Source organism: Pholcus phalangioides, unplaced genomic scaffold, assembly GCF_987345545.1.
Source record: "Pholcus phalangioides strain wild (caught in Gottingen) unplaced genomic scaffold, Ppha-v1.0 ptg000010l_1, whole genome shotgun sequence".
Lineage (NCBI taxonomy): Eukaryota > Metazoa > Arthropoda > Arachnida > Araneae > Pholcidae > Pholcus > Pholcus phalangioides.
This window is the reverse complement of record NW_028301603.1, coordinates 98,300-116,976: the sequence shown is the minus strand read 5'-3', so window position 1 is coordinate 116,976 and position 18,677 is coordinate 98,300. Positions and strand designations below refer to the sequence as shown.

At 35.0% G+C, this 18,677-nt stretch overlaps 1 long non-coding RNA gene across 5 annotated transcripts in view; it reads left to right on the top strand.

Moving 5' to 3' along the window:
• The window catches only part of LOC149080712 (uncharacterized), a 37,031-nt gene extending 24,087 nt beyond the window's left edge, over positions 1-12,944 (top strand). For 4 of the 5 annotated variants that reach the window (XR_016193375.1, XR_016193374.1, XR_016193373.1 and 1 more), the window contains exons 3-4: positions 72-871; positions 10,664-11,285. This is a non-coding gene — a long non-coding RNA (uncharacterized LOC149080712). The other variant, XR_016193371.1, reaches the window with a different exon arrangement.
• The last annotated feature ends 5,733 nt before the right edge of the window (positions 12,945-18,677 follow it).

The window sequence follows — 18,677 nt, the reverse complement described above, 5'->3', positions numbered from 1 at the left end:
ATGACCATAACGTTACTGAGATGTGATTGCATGTATTTAGTTATTTGCTGTAACACACATTTTATTTTCAGGTTTTTCGAATCCACAAACCAGATGTGAATTGTCATTCAAAAGATGAGAGGAGATCATATCTCATAATTATGTATGTGCTATATACTGAATTTATGATCTTGTGTTATGTCTCATGTTTTGTGAAAGGAATAGATGTGTGCATGATCTTAGTCTTGTGATTCATGTTTTTTGTTTTGTGTGAAAGAGAGGGATGTGTGTGTTGTCCTTGTCTTGTGATTTGTGTTTTTTGTGTTGTGATGTCTTGTGTTGTATGAAAGGGATGAATGTGTGTGTTGTCCTTGTCTTGTGATTTGTGTTTTTTGTGTTGTGATGTCTTGTGTTGTATGAAAGGGATGAATGTGTGTGTTGTCCTTGTATTGTGATTTGTGTTTTTTGTGTTGTGATGTCTTTTGTTGTATGAAAGGGATGAATGTGTGTGTTGTCCTTGTCTTGTGATTTGTGTTTTTTGTGTTGTGATGTCTTGTGTTGTATGAAAGGGATGAATGTGTGTGTTGTCCTTGTCTTGTGATTTGTGGGGTTTTTTTTGGGTTGTGTGGTCTCCTGTTATATGAAGGAGATGGATAAAAGCTTTCTTTTCATCTTTCTATGTGTTTTTTGTTGGTGCCATGTCTCACATTGTTTGTTTTCTTTCCATTTGTCAAATACCATCGAGTTGCTGATGAAAAATGTTGGTACGAAAGTCCTCATCTGTTATTCATGAGAGGGGAAGATATTTGATGATCACAAAGTGGAACCATTCTAATTTCATCACTGTGGTTCTGAAAGTTTCTTAATTATTAGGATTTTTTGCAATATCTGGGTAAGTATTTGTGGAATCTGATATCATTATATTTTTGAATGACATTGTTTAATCTTTTTTTTCCCTCTTCTCTGGCTCTTAGTGATTTTAAATGTCTTGGAATTCTGTGATTTCGTTTTTTTAGTTATGAGTAGAGCTCAAGTTATATGCATTTGTATATTTTGGCCTTTTTTAGTATTGATTATTGATATTAATGCATAAAATTAAAGAATTTTCAGAATAAGTGCATATTTTTGAAGGTTTATTGAAGCTCAATCAGTTTTTTTTTTAAATAATTTTTCAAAATAGTATTGCTCATAGTATTTATTTAATATTGTTTATTTTCCCCCGCCGGTGAGATTAAAACTATTGCTATTTACAAAACATTGCAAAAATCTTGATTAATTCACTACATCCAACCTGCAGGAGAAAAACGATGTTATGAAAATATTAATGAGTAATATTTTGCAAAAATATTTTAAAAAACTGAGCGTCAATAAACCTTCAAAAATGTGCACTTATTCTGAGCAGGGTTGGGTTTTTGACGTCAAAAACCATGACAATTGTAAAAAACAGGTTTAAACTGTCAAAAACTGTCTAAAACCATCAAAAGCCTAAATGAATGCTTTTTGATAAGGGGCCGTTTGAGTATTACGTAAGCAAATTTTTAGCCATTTTTGAGTCCCTCCCTCCTTTCCCCCCTTATCAGCAAAATTTTGTCATCAGCTCTGCCCCTATGAATCCTAACTCATATTTTCATAAAGGGTAGTTGATGTATCCAAACCCCCCCCCCATCGATGATGATGTAATACTTGAATGACCCCTAATGTTTTGAACACAATAGAATAGGTATATAAAATGATGAAAAACTTACTTTTTTGTGTATTACAATGTTTTATTTTTAAACATTAATTTATTACAATAATTAAAACAAAATATTAATTATAATTTGCCATATTGAATTTTTCAACATGAGAGTCTAGAACATATAAAATATAATTTTGTGGTTTATTTTATATAAGCTACTGATTACCTGTATTCAATTTGCTAAGTGGAATAGAGCTGCTTATTCAAAATATGTATGATAGGGGCACAGAGTTAGGTTTTAGACTTCAGAAACTATAAATCAGTATTAAAACACTTATTGTCAATATTGTCAAATAGTTTTTAACCTGATAGATATACTAAATAAAAATAAACTTTTATATGTAGATTAAAGGGTTTTATGTTCGGAATTGTAATTACTGAGAATTTATTTTGATATTTTAAATTCTCTTAATCTGCCAAAAATTTTATTCCCTGTAAAAATTCTCGCACAGAATCTGTTAATACATTAATTAAACTCATTTATTTTCATTTAAAAATTTCTTAAGAGCTCAGGATGTATAAATTCAGTTTTTAAGAGTATTTTCAACTTAAGCAGAGCCGAGGACTTGATACCCAAAAAGCATTTGTTTTGCACATTTACATACAGCTTCAATTGGAAAACAATTGCATTATAATGCTAGTAAATATACCATATCATAGTGCAGAAGTAAGAATAACTAAGTTTGACTTACAGGAGTTTCTTAAACTTCATGTACAAGCTAGCATTGCCAAACTAATTGACATTTTAGTTCTATAATTTAGTATTTTGATCTCTAGATATATTTCAATGTTATGCACAATAAGAGTATCTCAGTGATTATCTAGATAATTTAATAATAAAAGAAATCACACCATTACATACATGATGTAATAAACTTTTTTAAACATTTATCTGTTGTAAAAAGAGTATACCAGATGGTTTATATCAAAGCACACATATACATAAGCAGTTGCAGAAATTTTGGAAGGTCAAGAATCATCTTGAATTAGAAAAGGTCACATCATTACAGTTTTCCTTCCAGTGTTTATGCTATGCTTTATTCAAATTGTATATTTTATAAAAAAAAAAACCATATATAATTTTTGTGCAAAATTTTGTGTAGAGTAGAAAATTATTTTACAATCATATTAAATATTTATTCTTTGTATAGCATAGTCACTTAAACCATCAAACTGCCACGTGTCAAAAACCTGCCAACCCTAATTCTGAGAATTCTTTGATTTTATGCATTTATGTGCATTAATGCTAAAACAGCAGGGTCATACCTAGGACTTTTGCCGCCCAGAGGAAACATGGTTTTGCCACCAGGGCTGCAACTAAATATTTTGTTACTGGGGCAAGCTGGAATTTTGGCTCTCCTTGTAATGTAGAAGAAGCAGTTAAAGGGTGAATTTGACACACCTTTCTGGTTTAGCACTCTGGGCACCAGACGTGCCTGCTCCCGCTTAGTTACGGTCCTGTTTGCCACTGGCCTCAACTTTAAAATTCAACAATTTTTTATGATGGTTTTCTTTGTTTCCACCTAAAATTGGCACCCCCTAAATTTGGCCACCTGGTACAGTTGCCCTCGCCACCCTCTAGTTCCGGCCCTGGTAAAAAGTCAAATATTTTTTAGAGATACCATCAAAAATATTAATTTTTTTTTTTTTAGAAATAGCGTCAAAATTCTTTAGTTACTGGTGTTTGGTTTCTGAGCAGTGTTACGACTAACTAGAAATTAAAAATGCCTATATAAAAAATATGTAAAAGTTATTTTCCTATCCAATATATACATATGTGGGGATATTTTTTTTAATTGAATGTGCTCTAAGAAATTCATTTTAAAAACATGTTTTTTTGCATGGTGATTATTTTTTATATTTTCCTCTTTTTCGTACATATTTTGGAATTTTTGAGCGGGTATTTTTAGAGCATATTCCACAACTTTTTTAGTGCATATAATCTGGGCTCTAGTTCTGTTCCTCAATCTGTTTCAAGTAGTAAACACTATATGCTATACAATTCTCAGGGCTCGGCACGGGTCACTTTTTTAGAAACTGGTCACTTTTATTAAGTATTTTCAAGCCCAGGTCACTTTTTCTACTTTTTTAGTAAAAAAACGAAGCCAAGCATGAAATTATTGCTCAGACAACTCAAGTAGTTGGGGGGTAATATTATTCGGTGATGATGATTAGAAAAATGAGAACAGAATATATTATTATTGAAGTTATTATGAATATATTATTATGATCAGTTAGATCAGTGTTTCCCAAAATGGGCAATATCGTCCCTTGGGGGGTGATGAGAGAAAAAAATTTTCAGAAGGTGGGGATGGAACAAAAAGTTTGGGAAACTGGAGTGTTACCCACCTCCTTCTCATGTCGAAAGGCACACTGCAGTGAAATAGGAAATTTTTTTTGTCATCCTGTGATTTTCCAATCTAGCAATCACATGCAGAGAATGTTTGGTGCCAATATCGATATTCTAGTCGCCGTGATGGCCTGGAGTCTGGGATTTGTCAAGCTTTGGCGTATAGGGGCAGAGTTCGTATCCCCCTAGAAAAAGTTCTTTAAAAGTCCTTAAAAAATCGTAGCAGTCCTTGAAAACATTATAATAATTTTCAAGTGCTTTAAGAGTGCTTGAATTTTTTTTTTACGTGAATTTCTTCCATCAATTTTTGTCTTACTCTCCCCCTAAACTATGTTCTGCTAAGATGAAAACGAGTGGAACAATAACTATGAGTTACGGCAGTGTTTCCTCAAAGTGTGCGCCGTGGCTCCTGGGGCGTAGCTATTTTGTCAGGGGCAAGGTTGTAACTAGGATTTTTGCCGCCCCACCCATTTTAAAATTTGATAATGTTTAAATAGTGTTCTTTGTTTCCACCTGAAATTTTCCACCCCTTAAATTTTGCCGCCCGGGGCAGTTGTCCCTCCAGCTCCGTCCTTTGTCAGGGGTGTCGCGACAAGCTGGAGATATTGATTTGTATACTTATTTATTTTTTGAAGTGGTTCTTTTATAAGTAAAAGTTTCTACCAAACTATTCTTGGGAGCCACAAATGAACCATGAATTGGGCAAGACTGGGCCGCTGGTAACAAAATGCAGAGAACCACTGAGTTACGGGACAATGTTCAAAACAGAATATCATTTGATCATTTTTATTGCACCTCGGTCATTTTCTGCACACGAGGGCTAATTAGACCGGGGTCTAAAACTTATTGCCGATTTCGAATGGCAGGCTTGTTTTTTATACTCATCGAGAGGTTGGTGCGCTAACCCCTCGATGGGGGACTCCCTGTGGTAGCAATTTTTTCTGCTGTCATGTCACCATTTTTGTTGTACCCCTGTGTCAGGAAAGTTTTCTGACAAGGACGAACCGGGTATCGAACTCGTGGCACCTCTAAACATCCTTTGGCACTTTGGGCGAGTATCTTATCGACCTGGGCTAACGAGCCCCTGAAAACAGAATGTATGATCATGCAAACTTGAGGTATTTCTCAACTTTGAAAGGTGTTGCTAAAATCTGACAGAAAAACACAGCACTTAAGATCTTGCTGCGAAATTATTTCAAACTTATGTGAATAATGTAAGTTTGAAATAATTATGAATGACAGTTTCATACAGGGCCGAAACTAGATGTATTGTCGGCCGGGACAAGCACAGGCACTTTTACGCCCCTTTTTAATGTTTAAGGAGAGGTTAAAGGGTGAAATTGGGGCACCCTTTAGTCCAGCGCTAGCAGTACCAGACCCCACTGCTCTCCACTAGTTGCTCCCCTGCTAAAATTTTCTACATTTTTCTTAAAACTCTTCTAGATTGTTCTGCAGTAGCACTAATTCTTCTGCGCGTACGTTGCAGATTTCGGCGTATTCTGCTTTGGGGATTGTATAAGGAACATTAGAATTAAGTATCATTGTAAAGAGTTTGCCGCTGTGGTGGTCGAGTGGTTATAGTGACGGACTCGCGATGCGAGGATCCGGGTTCGAACCCCACAGTGGCGGTCGGCTGAAGTTGGTTTTCTGTGGTTCCCAACTTCAAGACGCAAATGCGAGCCGATCTCCCCGTTAAAAAGTCTCGCCACAGAGAGCAACAGTCCTACAACGATAAATCATTCAATCATAACACTTCACTCATAGTTAGAAAAACTAGTGGCAGATGGCAGCACTACACGTAACAAGCATTACAGAGAAACAAAAGACTTCACACGTCAGGTTTCACTACACGTACACGCACATTCCCGCATGTACCGATTCGTTGGGGGGTTCCGCGGGAGGGGGGGGGTGCACATGTGGTGTAGCAGTAGTAGGTAGGGCTCGGGGATCCATGATGTTCTTAAGTCAGCCATCTCGATGGGCAATCTGCCTGTTGTGGCGTTGTATTTGTATTGTAAATAATTGTCGAAAATTTATTTTATTGTAGTAATATACTAGGGAAGTAACGTAACTATACCCAAAATGAGAAGCGAACAACAGCTAGACGCGTTTTGGAACTGTATAAAGTTCCTTCGGTAGCAAAGAAAAATATAAATATTTAGGATAAACATCATTTTTCGATTCTTGAACAGCGTGTAACTCCCGCTATAAGGAGTGTTTATCTTTTAATTTTTCTTTGCTACTGAAAAAAGGAACTTCATACAGTTTCAAAACACGTCTAGCTGTTGGTCGCTTCTCATTTTGGGTATAGTTACGTTGTTTCCCCAGTATATTGTCTCACTTAAAAGGTGTTTCATTTCTATTTACTGTAGTATTTTCGAAATAATTCATAGTTATTGTAAATAACATCAGAATTCAGTATTATCTATATACAGGTGTCCTGTAAGTGCTAATACGGCCTTTATCTCATCAACCATCCATCGTAGAGGAACGATTCTAATTCGAAAAATGCTCGAAAGGCGTTCAAAAATTACCCTGTACCAATTTTGAGAGTTAAAATACAGTGTCACAAAATAAAAAATCTGAATTTTTGTACTATCCCCTGTCCTATAACTTCCAATTAGAAAGTTGTTGTCCTGTCTCTCCTGATGCCAAAAACAAATTCCATGTTTTCTTAATGCAATATTCACAGAGATATTCAAAACTCTGAGGAAACTTTGGAAAGAACAGCGTTAAATGCGGAAAAACCATTTTACCCGCATTTAACGTTCTTTCTGAAAAATCTGATTTTTTTTTTAAAAGAGCTGAGCTCAATGCTTTGTTGACTTTTTGCTTTTTTTATATAGAAACCGAACAACAAAACATGATATATATATATATATATATATATAACACAATTTTTTTATTTTAAATCTTTATCAAAACTAGTTAATTTCAAACAAACTTTGAAACGAACTTATTTTCAAATCTTTATTCAAAACTGATCAAAAACATCATAAGAGTGTTTGAGATTTAAGAAACAGTAATGCATGTCAATCTTAGCACGGTGTTTTGAGTAATTTTTTTGTAATAAACCCTGATTTTTTTTTTTTTTTTTTTTCTGAAATTTGTCTTGTTACTGTTTCACCTGAAGTAATTTTTAATAAGAACACTTCCTTGGAATTAGTATTCCCGAAACTCAAGACCTACATGCGTATTTTATGAGGGTCTTCCTCGAAGGATGTGGAACTTTTAAATTGTTTCTTTGCATTCATTCTCTGTGGTCTCCTGCGTCTCTTCTTTCAGATGTCCAATTGAGCTTCATGATGTCGGATTCTTATCGCTTTTCTGAATAGCAGTCGAAAGACACAGAAAAGTTAAAACTTTACTTTTTGTGTAGGTCTGAGGTAATTTTTCCCACTCTACAGATTCTTTACCACAAATGGAACCCATTTTATACAACGTTCAAGAGGCCACGTCAAAACGTTATATGAGTGAAAATCGTAGAACTGGAACTACGCTGAAATGATCCCTCCTCCGCACCAAAGACAATATCACGAAAAATTGGCGACGCCCCTTGGAGGCGTGAAGCACACTCTGAGAACCACTGCCCTAGAAATGTGCAGAAAGCATGCAAACCCCCCAAAAAATAGATAGGAGACTTGCAGACTCCAAAGGGTTGAAAGCATGGGGGAATCGCGGTATGCAATCACCACTCAATCAATACGAGTGATATATTGATTGAGTGAGTGAGCCACCTAGAGAGTGAGTGAGCAAGTGACCAATTGAATGTCCTAGCGAAGGAATAAAAATCATTTAAAGACTTATTTGCTCCCTTGTTCCTCAATGACTCATTTATTAACTTGTTCCTCAATGACTCATTTATTCACTTGTTCAGCCACTTATTTGCTCATTTCCTTGCCAGGTGACTCCGCGGCATTGTTTTCCGTGAATTTTCGGGACAGCATAGGCAAGTGGAAATTCTCCCCTTCCATTCAAGGAGGAGGAGGGGAACCTGTTGGAAGTGCATGTTTTCTCTTATGCAGGGACAGGCTACAGGCTCTTTAAACAGGGGCCCATTTGTTCAATCTGGGATGTATGATCACCCTGATTATATAGTAGATTAGCTATATAACAACCGAATAACCAGCGTTGCCAGGGGTTTCTTCAATGAGGCTTTTTGGATCACGGTATATCTCCCTCCTCCCTCTTTGAGGGACATACAAACTGTGTCCAAGTTAAAAAATTGGACGCCTTCCTGTGTGACTCATGAAAGAAACAAATCTAGATTTAAAGAAATGTAGAAATGAATATATAGGGTGTTTCAAAAAGAATTATCCGAATTCAAAAAATCATAACTATTCAGCTTTTAATCCAGTGTAGAAAGAGGGAAATCTTGAATTTCACACAGTTGTCGACAGGTAGCGCTAACGCTCTTCCCTGTACCCACTTCAGTGTTTGTCAAGATTGGCTTTTCCCACAGTTAGAAACCGATTCGAATGACTTAATTTTCCAGGGACCTAAAGATTCAGTTAAACATCACTGGTCTCCGAGATCATCAGACTTAACACTGTGCGATTTTTCTTGTGGGGTTTATAGAAGACTGTTTATATTTCTCCCCTTCCAGCTACATTAGCCGAACTCAAGATATGCATAACAGTAGCTGTGGAAGCAGTGGATACAAACATGCTTGCAGAAGTTTGGGACGAATTTGACTCCCGTATAGACATATGCCTTGCATCCCAAGGCGACATATTGAGCACCTTTAATTTGGTTTGTGAAGAAAAAAAAAAACCTTTATGATTAGCCATGTAATATAAAATAAATGTAAAGGGTACCTATATATATATATATATATATAATTGATTTTCTGTCTGTGTGTGTGTGTGCATGCACGTGCATGCTCTATATATAACTGCAATTTCAGATCCGTCGCCGCCAAATTTTGCATATATACAAGTGAGGCCCAACATGAACTATAGGACTTTAAAAGTTAGCCAGAGCAGGGCAAATGCCAAAAATAGGCAAAAAACTTGGGCAACAATGGTTTCTGGGCCCTCAACAATCACTTTCGAAATGTTTATTTTAGTTACTGTGGTTCCCTAGCAGTGCGTTTCAGACGTGTATATGCCTTTATAACGGTTTGTCACTTTAATCCTGTTAGTACATGTATATATGTATAATAGTTTATGCCTTTATAATGGTTTACCATATTTTCAATACTCTCAGTAATAAGGCTTTTTGAATAGACGTCAGAATCATCAATTCAACTTTTCTTTGAGGGTTCAGGTAAAGGATGATCGCCATAGAAATTAGTTTTAAAATTCCTGATTTTACTGTAGAAATGCTGAAACTTAGTGGGTGGGGGGTTTCCTGCCACATCAATAATTTAAAAAATTGTATTGAATTCTTGATTTTTGAAATATTGAGTTCGATTAAAGATATACGAATCCCAGAAAATTAAATATGAAGTAATTAACCCCGGACCTACTTTTGAGTTGGATATCCATGCAATAACATTGATTTCAACTTTTTATTTATATCTTCTCAAGCATGAAAATTAATGTCTCCGTATTGCCTTTTAATAGTCAACTGCATAAATTCATATGGTTTAGGATGTTTTTAAAATTAATTATGGGTCCATAAAGTACATCAAAGAAGTTCTACAGCTTCAATTAAGCATTTTTTGAAGCAGAAATAGGCAGATGGATAACTGGAGGGGGGGGGGATCTAAATACCTGATGCCGCTTAAAAAAAGAAAAAAGTAATTTTTCGTAATATAAGCATTTCAAATTGGGTGATTCTTTTTTAAACACCCTGTATTTTTTCCTTTTTTGAGGGGGTGCTATAGGTATTTTGTTTGCCTCCCCTTGAACTTCAAGTCATCCACCTGCTTGTTTCTGCTTTAAAAAATACTTAATTACAGCTGTGGAATTTCTTTAATGTACTTTACGAGCCCATAATTAATTTTAAAATATCCTAAACTATATGAATTTATGCAGTTGAATATAAAAAGACAATACAAAGACATTAATTTTCATGCTTGAGAAGATGTAAATAAAAAGTTGAAATCAATGTTATTGCATGGATATCCAACTCAAAAGTAGGTCAGGCTAATTACTTCATATTTAATTTTCTGGGATTCGTATATCTTTAATTGAACTCAATATTTCAAAAATCAAGAATTCAATACAATTTTTAAAATTATTGATGTGGCGGAAAACCACATTAAATTTCCGCATTTCTACAGTTAAAATCGGCAATTTTAACATTGATTTCTATGAGGATCATCTTTTGCTGATGAGGATTCTGACATTCATTCAAAAGTCCTCATTACTGAGAGGAATGAAAATGTGGCAAAGACATACAATACATACACGTCTGAAACTCTTGCTAGGGAACTACGGCAACTAAAATAAACATTCCGAAAGTGATTGTTGAAGCCCAGAAATTTTTAAAGTAGCCTATCGTTTAAGTCTGGTCTCATTTGGTAAAATTCAGTAGCGATCTAAAATTGTAGATTTGTATAGATAACATACACGCACAGAAAATAAATTTTATGTATATATAGATTAATATAATAGTTTCTTATTCTTGTTTTATTTTTTTTTTATCAGGAGCTTGATGGACAAGATGAGTAAATTTCCACCCTCAACTTTGGTTCACAGACTTATGTACAGAATATGTTTTGAGGGTCACACCACATCTCTAGAAACTGTTTTTTAGTACTCAACTGGTACTGTTTTGTTTCTTTTAAAAAATCTATCTAAATCATCTACCAAATTCATATTTTCTCGCTCCTGTTTTGAACATTGTGTGATCGCATTATTTCAGCTATCACCACTGGATAGATTTGTGATCGAACAGTGCAGTACCCTTCTTTTGGATGTGCCTGCATTTTTTGATGCCATCAGCTGTATTATCAGATGTTTATGTATTTTTTGTGATTGTATAGCATAAAACAGAATCCGACCAGCCGCCAAGAGAATCGGAGGCATTGGTCGCTCTTGGTCTCTCATGTTGTTTTGAGTTATAAATTACTGGTAGCCTATACCAACAGGACTTCAATGTAAACAATAGGATTATTCTAGGTAAGGGAAGTAGGGGAAACTGTTTGTTTTAATGCTGTGGGGACGTGTTATGTTGAGAGGCTGACTGGGCCCGAAATGAATATAATCATTTATTACATTATACCTATGTTGAACAGTGAATATGGTAACTAAGATTTTTTTTCTTTATTTCTAATGTAGTGGAATCATGCTGTCTGTGCTAGGAAAAGATTCACGTTCAATGTGAAAATTATGTACTGATTTATTTATTGTGTGGTATTGACATAATCAATTTTTATAACTTTTTTTAGTGTTTAATAGTTTTATAATTCGTGATAATTTCTTATATTTGGGTTCTAGTTTTGTTATATTTGACATCCATGTTTTTTAAGGGCATCTTTTTTTCGGCAGCCTACTTGAGCGTTTTGCTTGTTGTGGCCTTTGTGGTGGTACCGCGTATTGGGTGATATTGTGGATTTTTTTTTTACATTGCATATTGCTCTTTATTACAGATTGTTAGATGTCTTGGTTCATTACGCATTGGAACTCATGTTGAGGATGCATCTTGTATTGGGTGATATTCCCCTTTATTATGTATTGTAACTCGTATCTCATGTTGGTGTATAGCACTGGGCAGTATTGTGGAGTTTTTGTGCATTGCGTATTGCACTTTATTACATATTGTAACTCTTATTCAGCGGTAATGTGGAATTTTTGTGCATCACATAATTCCACTATATTACATATTGTTACTCGTATCGCGTGTTGGGTGATATCGTGGATTTTTTTTTTAATTGCAGTATTGCTCTTTATTATATATTGAATGTCTCTCATTGGGTATTGTAACTCGTGTTGTGCGCGTATCTTGTATTTGACGGTATTGTGGAACTTTTTGTGCATTGAGTATCGAGCTTTATTACATATTTGAACTCATGTTGCACATGTATCTCATGAGACGGTATTATGGAACTTTTTGTGGATTGCGCTTTATTACTTAAGTCATCACATGCTGGGGGCGTATTGTGGAATTTTTGTGCATCACGTTTTGCACTTTATTACATATTGTAACTCGTATTCGGCGGTATTGTGGAATTTTTGTGCATCGTATATTGCACTTTATTACTCCGTATCGTAGTGTTACTCCTATGGCGTGTTGGGTGATGTTGTGGAATTTTTTTTACATTGCGTATTTCTCTTTATTAACTATTGCTAGATGTCTTAGTTCATTACGTATTATAACTCATGTTGCAGGTGTATTTCGCATTGGACAGTATTGGGGAGCTTATTGCGTATTATTACATATTTTAACAAGTATCGCATGTTGGGAGTGTATTTTATTGGGTGGTATTGTTAGAATGTTTTGTGCATAGGGTATTGCGTTTTATTCAGTAGTATATCTTGTATTGGGTGAAATTGTGGATTTTTTTTGCATAGCGTATTGCGCATTGTTAAATGCCTTGGTTTATTTTGTATTTGAACTCGTTTTTGGATGTATATCATTAGATGGTATTGTGTAACTCTTTGTTCATCGCGTATTGCGTTCTATTACGTATCGCGTGTTGTGGGTGTATCTAGTATTTGACGGTATTGTGGAACTTTTTGCATATTGCGCTTTAATACATATTTGCAATCGTGTTGTGGGTGTGTATTGTATTGATGGAATTATGCTCTATTACACATTGTATCGTGTGTTGGGAGGGGAGGGGTGTATTATATTGGGTGGTATGTGGCTCTTTTGCAATTATTACTATTATTATCCTCTTTATTACTTATGCTCTTTTACTATTATTATCATATTACAAATGTTAGAGAATACAATTAATGATTCTGCCAAAGCAGAAATTGTATAATTTTCAAGGTTATTAGAGGGGGGGGGGGTGGTGGTGGTGTATGTGGGCCATTTTCGGTTGATTAATTTTTCATTTGCTTAGTATGAGGGCTCAAGTATAGTAGTCATTAAATACTTCTATCTGGATGGAAAACTTCATGGTCTTGGACGTGAATGAATAAATGTCAGAACTTTGCTGAGATCTCTTCCAGACCAGCAGACTCTCGTATTGTGGAACTTTTTGTGTATTGTGCTTTATTACATATTTTAACTTATTGCATGTTGGGAGTATTGTATTGTGCAAGGTATATTGTGATTCCGTATTGGGCAATATTTTGGAATTTTTTTTACATCACGTATTACGTATTGTTAAATGCATTGGTTTAACACATGTTTGAACTCGTGTTGTGGGCGTATCTTAGTTGTGGAATTTTTGTGCATCGTGTTATGCGCTTTATTACATATTGTAACTCGTATTGGGTGGTATTGTTGCATTTTTTTCATTGCATATTGCTCTTTATTACGTATTGTTAGATGTCTCGGTTCATTACGTATTTGAACTCGTGTTGTGGATGTATCTCATTGGATGGTATTGTGGAATTTTTTGCGCATCGCGTATTGCACTTTATTAAGTATTATTACTGCTATCGCGTTGGGTGATATTGTGGATTTTCTTTGCACTGCGTTATTGCTCTTTCTCGGTTCATTTTGCATATTGTAACTCGTGTTGTGGGTGTATCTCGTATTTGACGGCATTATGGAACGTTTTGTGCATCGCGTATTGCGCTTTATTGCATATTGTAGAATTTTTATGCATCACCTATTTCACTCTGTTCGGGGGGAGGGGGGTCGGTCGGTCGAAATACTTCTTCAAAAGTAAGTTTAAAAAAAAAAAAAAAAAAAAATTTACCCTATCATTAATTATTATTTGGTGCTATTCCTGCATTTATGCATGAAAATAGTTAATCTGCTTGTTCTTAATTTTTTTATTGTCTTGAAAAATTTCCTTTTAATGTTCAGTTTTTCCATATAAATTGAAAAAAATTAAGTTTTTTTTTGTGAGCCATGGTTAATATACAGTAACTGGCTATAATACCCGGCGCTGCCCGGGTTTTCTTCAATGAGGCTGTTAGAAACACGTGATATCTACCTCTTTCTTTGAGGGACATGCAAACCGTGTCTAAGTTAACCAATATGGCAACTTCCTGTGCGACTCATGAACTAAACAAATCTAGATTTAAAGAATCATAGAAATGAATATATACTTTTTATCCTTTTTTAAGGGACGCTAGGTATTTTGATTCCCCCCCCCCCCCGAACTTTTAATCTCCTGGACTTTTTGTATATCTCTAAGCGACCTCAATATTTCAAAAATTGAGAATTCAATACAATTTTTGAAATTATTGATGTGACAGGTAACCCTACCAAATTTCGTATTTCTACAGTAAAATCGGCAATTATAACACTGATTTCTATAGGGTATCATCCTTTGCCTCACCCTCAAAGCGATGCTGGTGATGATTATGACGTCTAATCAAAAATACTGAGAGTATTGAAAATGTGGCAAACCATTATAAAGGCATAAACACGTCTGAAACGCATTGCTAGGGAACCACGGTAACCGTTCGGAAAGTGATTGTTGAGGCACAAAAACCATTTTTGCCCGTTTGGGGTATTTGCCCTGCTCTGACGAAATTTTAAAGTAGCCTATCGTTCAAGTCTGGTCCCATTTGGTATATATGCAAAATTTGGCGACGATTGATCTAAAATTGTATATTTGTATAGAGAACACACACACACAGACAGAAAATCAAATATATAAAGATTTAAAATTATACGATGCTTTTATATTATTGTTTGGAATTTTTTTATGAATAAATTTTAACTGAGGGAAGGGAAATAGTCTCGCGCGAATACCGTTATAGCGAAAATCTCGTTTTAACGAACACTTTTTCTAATTCCCCCAAATAAGTTTACGGACGAACAATACTGTAGGTAAGGTAACCTGGAATTCCTTTATAACGAAATTTCGTTTTAACGAAGTGATTCCACCGGTCTCTTAGCGTTCGTTATAACGGGATTCGACTATTTCTTTTTCGAAATTTTTAGTGTTACGGCACATCAATGAAGAGTAAGTGAAACGCTGACATAAGATAATTTTTTTTTTCTATTTTTAAAACTTTCTAAGCAAAAAAAAAAAAACAATGATTTCAAAAACCTTACTTTGTGACGGTCAAGGCCGACCGTATACACGAATATAGGTGGCGCACCCGAGATTCGCTCACGTGGCAGTCGAGTTCGAACGGTTGTTGTGATGTCGTAAGCTGGATTCCCCCCCAAGATGTAAATTTTCAGTCCCTTGAAAATAAAAAAATAGTAGTTTCAACCCTACGAAGCGACAATTTTAATTTCTGAAGGTATCGGCTGGATTTTTAATTCTATAATTATTACTAATTTAGTTTAATTTTTTTTTTACTCATTACGTTACGCTTAAAAAAAAAAAAAAAAAAATTTCAGTAAGATGGAGGTGAAAATTCGCCATGCCTTACCAAGACCGCGCATCGATACATGGGGGAACGAAAGCCTCTTAACCAAAGTAGCACAAAGATATAGATCTATATCGTTCTGACTAAAACAAGGCATAGCAATAAAGAGATCTATATCGTGAATGTGATATAAATTTTGGACGATAGATGGCGTCCTTTCAGAAAAAGTAATATACAAGCGATGTGTGGGTTTGAACCAAAGCCGCTTGTATTATTCTTACTCTGTGCCATGTACCCTTCCCATCCGTAACTCCCTATCTTACCAACCCAGCGCTGGTTACTGCTTGTTGTTATAATATTAATTTACACGTAATGGTTTTTTTTAAACTTGTATCTCAATCAAATTTATTCGTTTTCATGTATGCACAAAAATTGCAAAATAAAAATTGTGAGACGCATTTATCATTTTGAGGCAGATTATTGGAAAATTATATAATTAAGGAAATTATAATACAAAAACAATGTATTGTGTAGTATATTATTTAAAATTATTAATTTAAAAATACAGAATAAAAAAAAATATGCAACACAAATAAGTTATAATTCTCAAAGTATGGTGAAAAATGAATAATTTTGAGAAAAACGAGCAAATTTTTTTAAATTAAAAAATATGTGCAATTATAAAGTGGCAATTAAAGTTACGGTGGATAAGTTCTTTTGATGCTCCTAAAGTACAAACATCTATAATGTAAGGATTCAGTTATAATTGATGAAATTTTGATTTATCAACATTATTAATCCTATTAAAATCAAAATTTCATAATTATTCAAACGCTTTCAAACAAAAATTTGTACGCTCGACTTTAGAGATTATTCATGTGGAACTAAATACACACATATTCGACTGAAAAATTATTCGACTTGATCAATTAATATAAATAATTTGTACCATATGGGACAAGATCGTTCTATATCATAGTTATGACATCTGACATTTCAATATATAACAATATGGTCCAGATATTGTACTATATCGTTGTTCTACTGGGGCCGTTGCTTCCCCTTCACTGTAAAGTTAACCTGAAACGGACTATAGTTGTCGGAGCGTCTGATTCGCGATTGGTGGAGTTTGGAATCCAGCAATTGATAATCAAACTGAGCCATTAGGTTTCTTCTCGCGTAAGCTAACTTCAGTGCTATATTTTCGACGTATGCTAGAAGGATCTCGCTTCGAAATCTTCACAGACTGTAAACCATTGGTCTATGCATTTTCTCAAAAAAAAAAAAAAGTGAAAAATATTCACCTATAATGTGTGTTTCAGGTTAACTTTGCAGTGTAGAGAATGTATTCCTTCGCCGCAAAATATAGTTCCCATGTATCGGAGGCTTACGATGATCATTTATGCAGAATATTTCAATTTTTTGAATGATTGAGAAAATATCGTTCTGAACCAACCGATCTTTATTCATTTAAAATTTTTAAATTAGAAAAAGATATTGGTTACCATTATACGTAAAAAAAGGATTTTTCTCAGTGAGATTGGCGATAATCAGCCATACCTTACTGAGACCGCATCGATACATTGGTTGAAAGGTTCCCTCGTAGCTTCCCCTTTACTGCAAAGTTAACTTGAAACAAACTGTAGGCAGATTCGTCATCTAGAATTCATTAGCCAATTTTCCACACGTATCGAGCACATTTCAGGCAATCGAAATGCTGTAGCCGATGAATTTTCAAGAGTATAAGAAATTGAAATACCTCCTAGAGTATCGAATGGCCGAAAGTTTTTTTTTTAATTTTATAATTATCATTAAAAAATTGCCAGAAAAATTCAACTGGGAGCCCGCTACAAAGTCACTTTCGCCGTCACTGGTGAAGATGTCTGAAAAAGACAACTGCTCTGGATGAGGCTTCTGTTCGCATAGCAGAAAAAAAACCCAACCCACTGTTTTTATGTTTATGATACTGGAGCATGAGGAAAGCAAGTTGTGGCTTCCACAAATATTATAGTATGGCAATTTTTTATGGTGGCTCATTATAGAAAATTGTTGACAAAGGGGGCGAAATCGTTTTGCATTCTTATTATGAAAGATGGGTTTATGTAATGGATTCTTTCAAAGGTTGTGTTCCTCTAACCCCTACAATCAGCATTGCATTAAATACATAGATTTATCAATGCATTTCTCTCTAGATAGAGCAAGACAACTCAAAATTATTAGAGAGCAATGTTTGCGAATAAGTGCAGTTTTAAAATGTAGTTTTCGGTAAGTTTTTCCGGTTGAGCAAAATCTGACCAACCCAGCATGGCAGCGATATGCGAGAGCTGTTTTGAAAATTTGATATTAGTAATATTTTTCATAAATGTGTGGTTTTTTTTTTTTGTGTTACACAAAACACATGTATACGTCTTTTACAACATATTAACTGAACATATCAAAGAAACAGAAAACATTGCCACGTAACAGAACAATGCAATAACAGAAAAAAGTCTCAATTTGACAAAGGACAATGAGCTCGAACGCAACGGCCTTCAGACACCCACAATAATGAGTATGGAATCAATACTGCATGTGTGTTACGGTTATATAAAGATGAATTCAAATGTTGACCAGCAGTGTTAGTTCGAACCTTGACTAAATAGAGAAATTTCAAAAATGGCCCGCTCTGGAAAAATGGCAATTCATACTGGTCCTCTCAGGCTGAAGGTGAGATTTCACCATTCCTTCCATTATTGAATGTATGGACATAATCGATAAAGTTGTGAAATAATTTCTAAGTATATCGATAGATGTCAGAATTGTTACGTAGCTGCTATAGGTATTCGTATGTCCACCAACCTCTTTCGGGCGCAAGCCTCGCTTCAGAACCTGGTCCACTCGCAACCAACGATTCTGAACTGTACCGTGGACTTGAATCGATTACAAAAAATGGTGATGCAAACAGCAGGAGTCTTTAAAACTATTCGCGAGTAAAGGTATGTCTTAGAAAGATTCATCTTCCGTTTATTTTCATTCGTATGAAAAGTGAAGAGAATCGCGGTACAATGAATATTTTTTCATAGTATTCATCCGAATGAAGCCAAAAAGTTTGCGCAATAGGCTCCTCGAAACACACTTCAATATTAATAACTTTCAACAACGAAGTAGAAAAACGGTAAAACGCTTGTGAATTTTTTTAATAATGGAAGTTCATTTGCGACGAATTCTTGAAGAGGGTTCGTTTATTTGACTCTGCTGCGTATCACCAGAGAGTGTCTCGTGATATGCG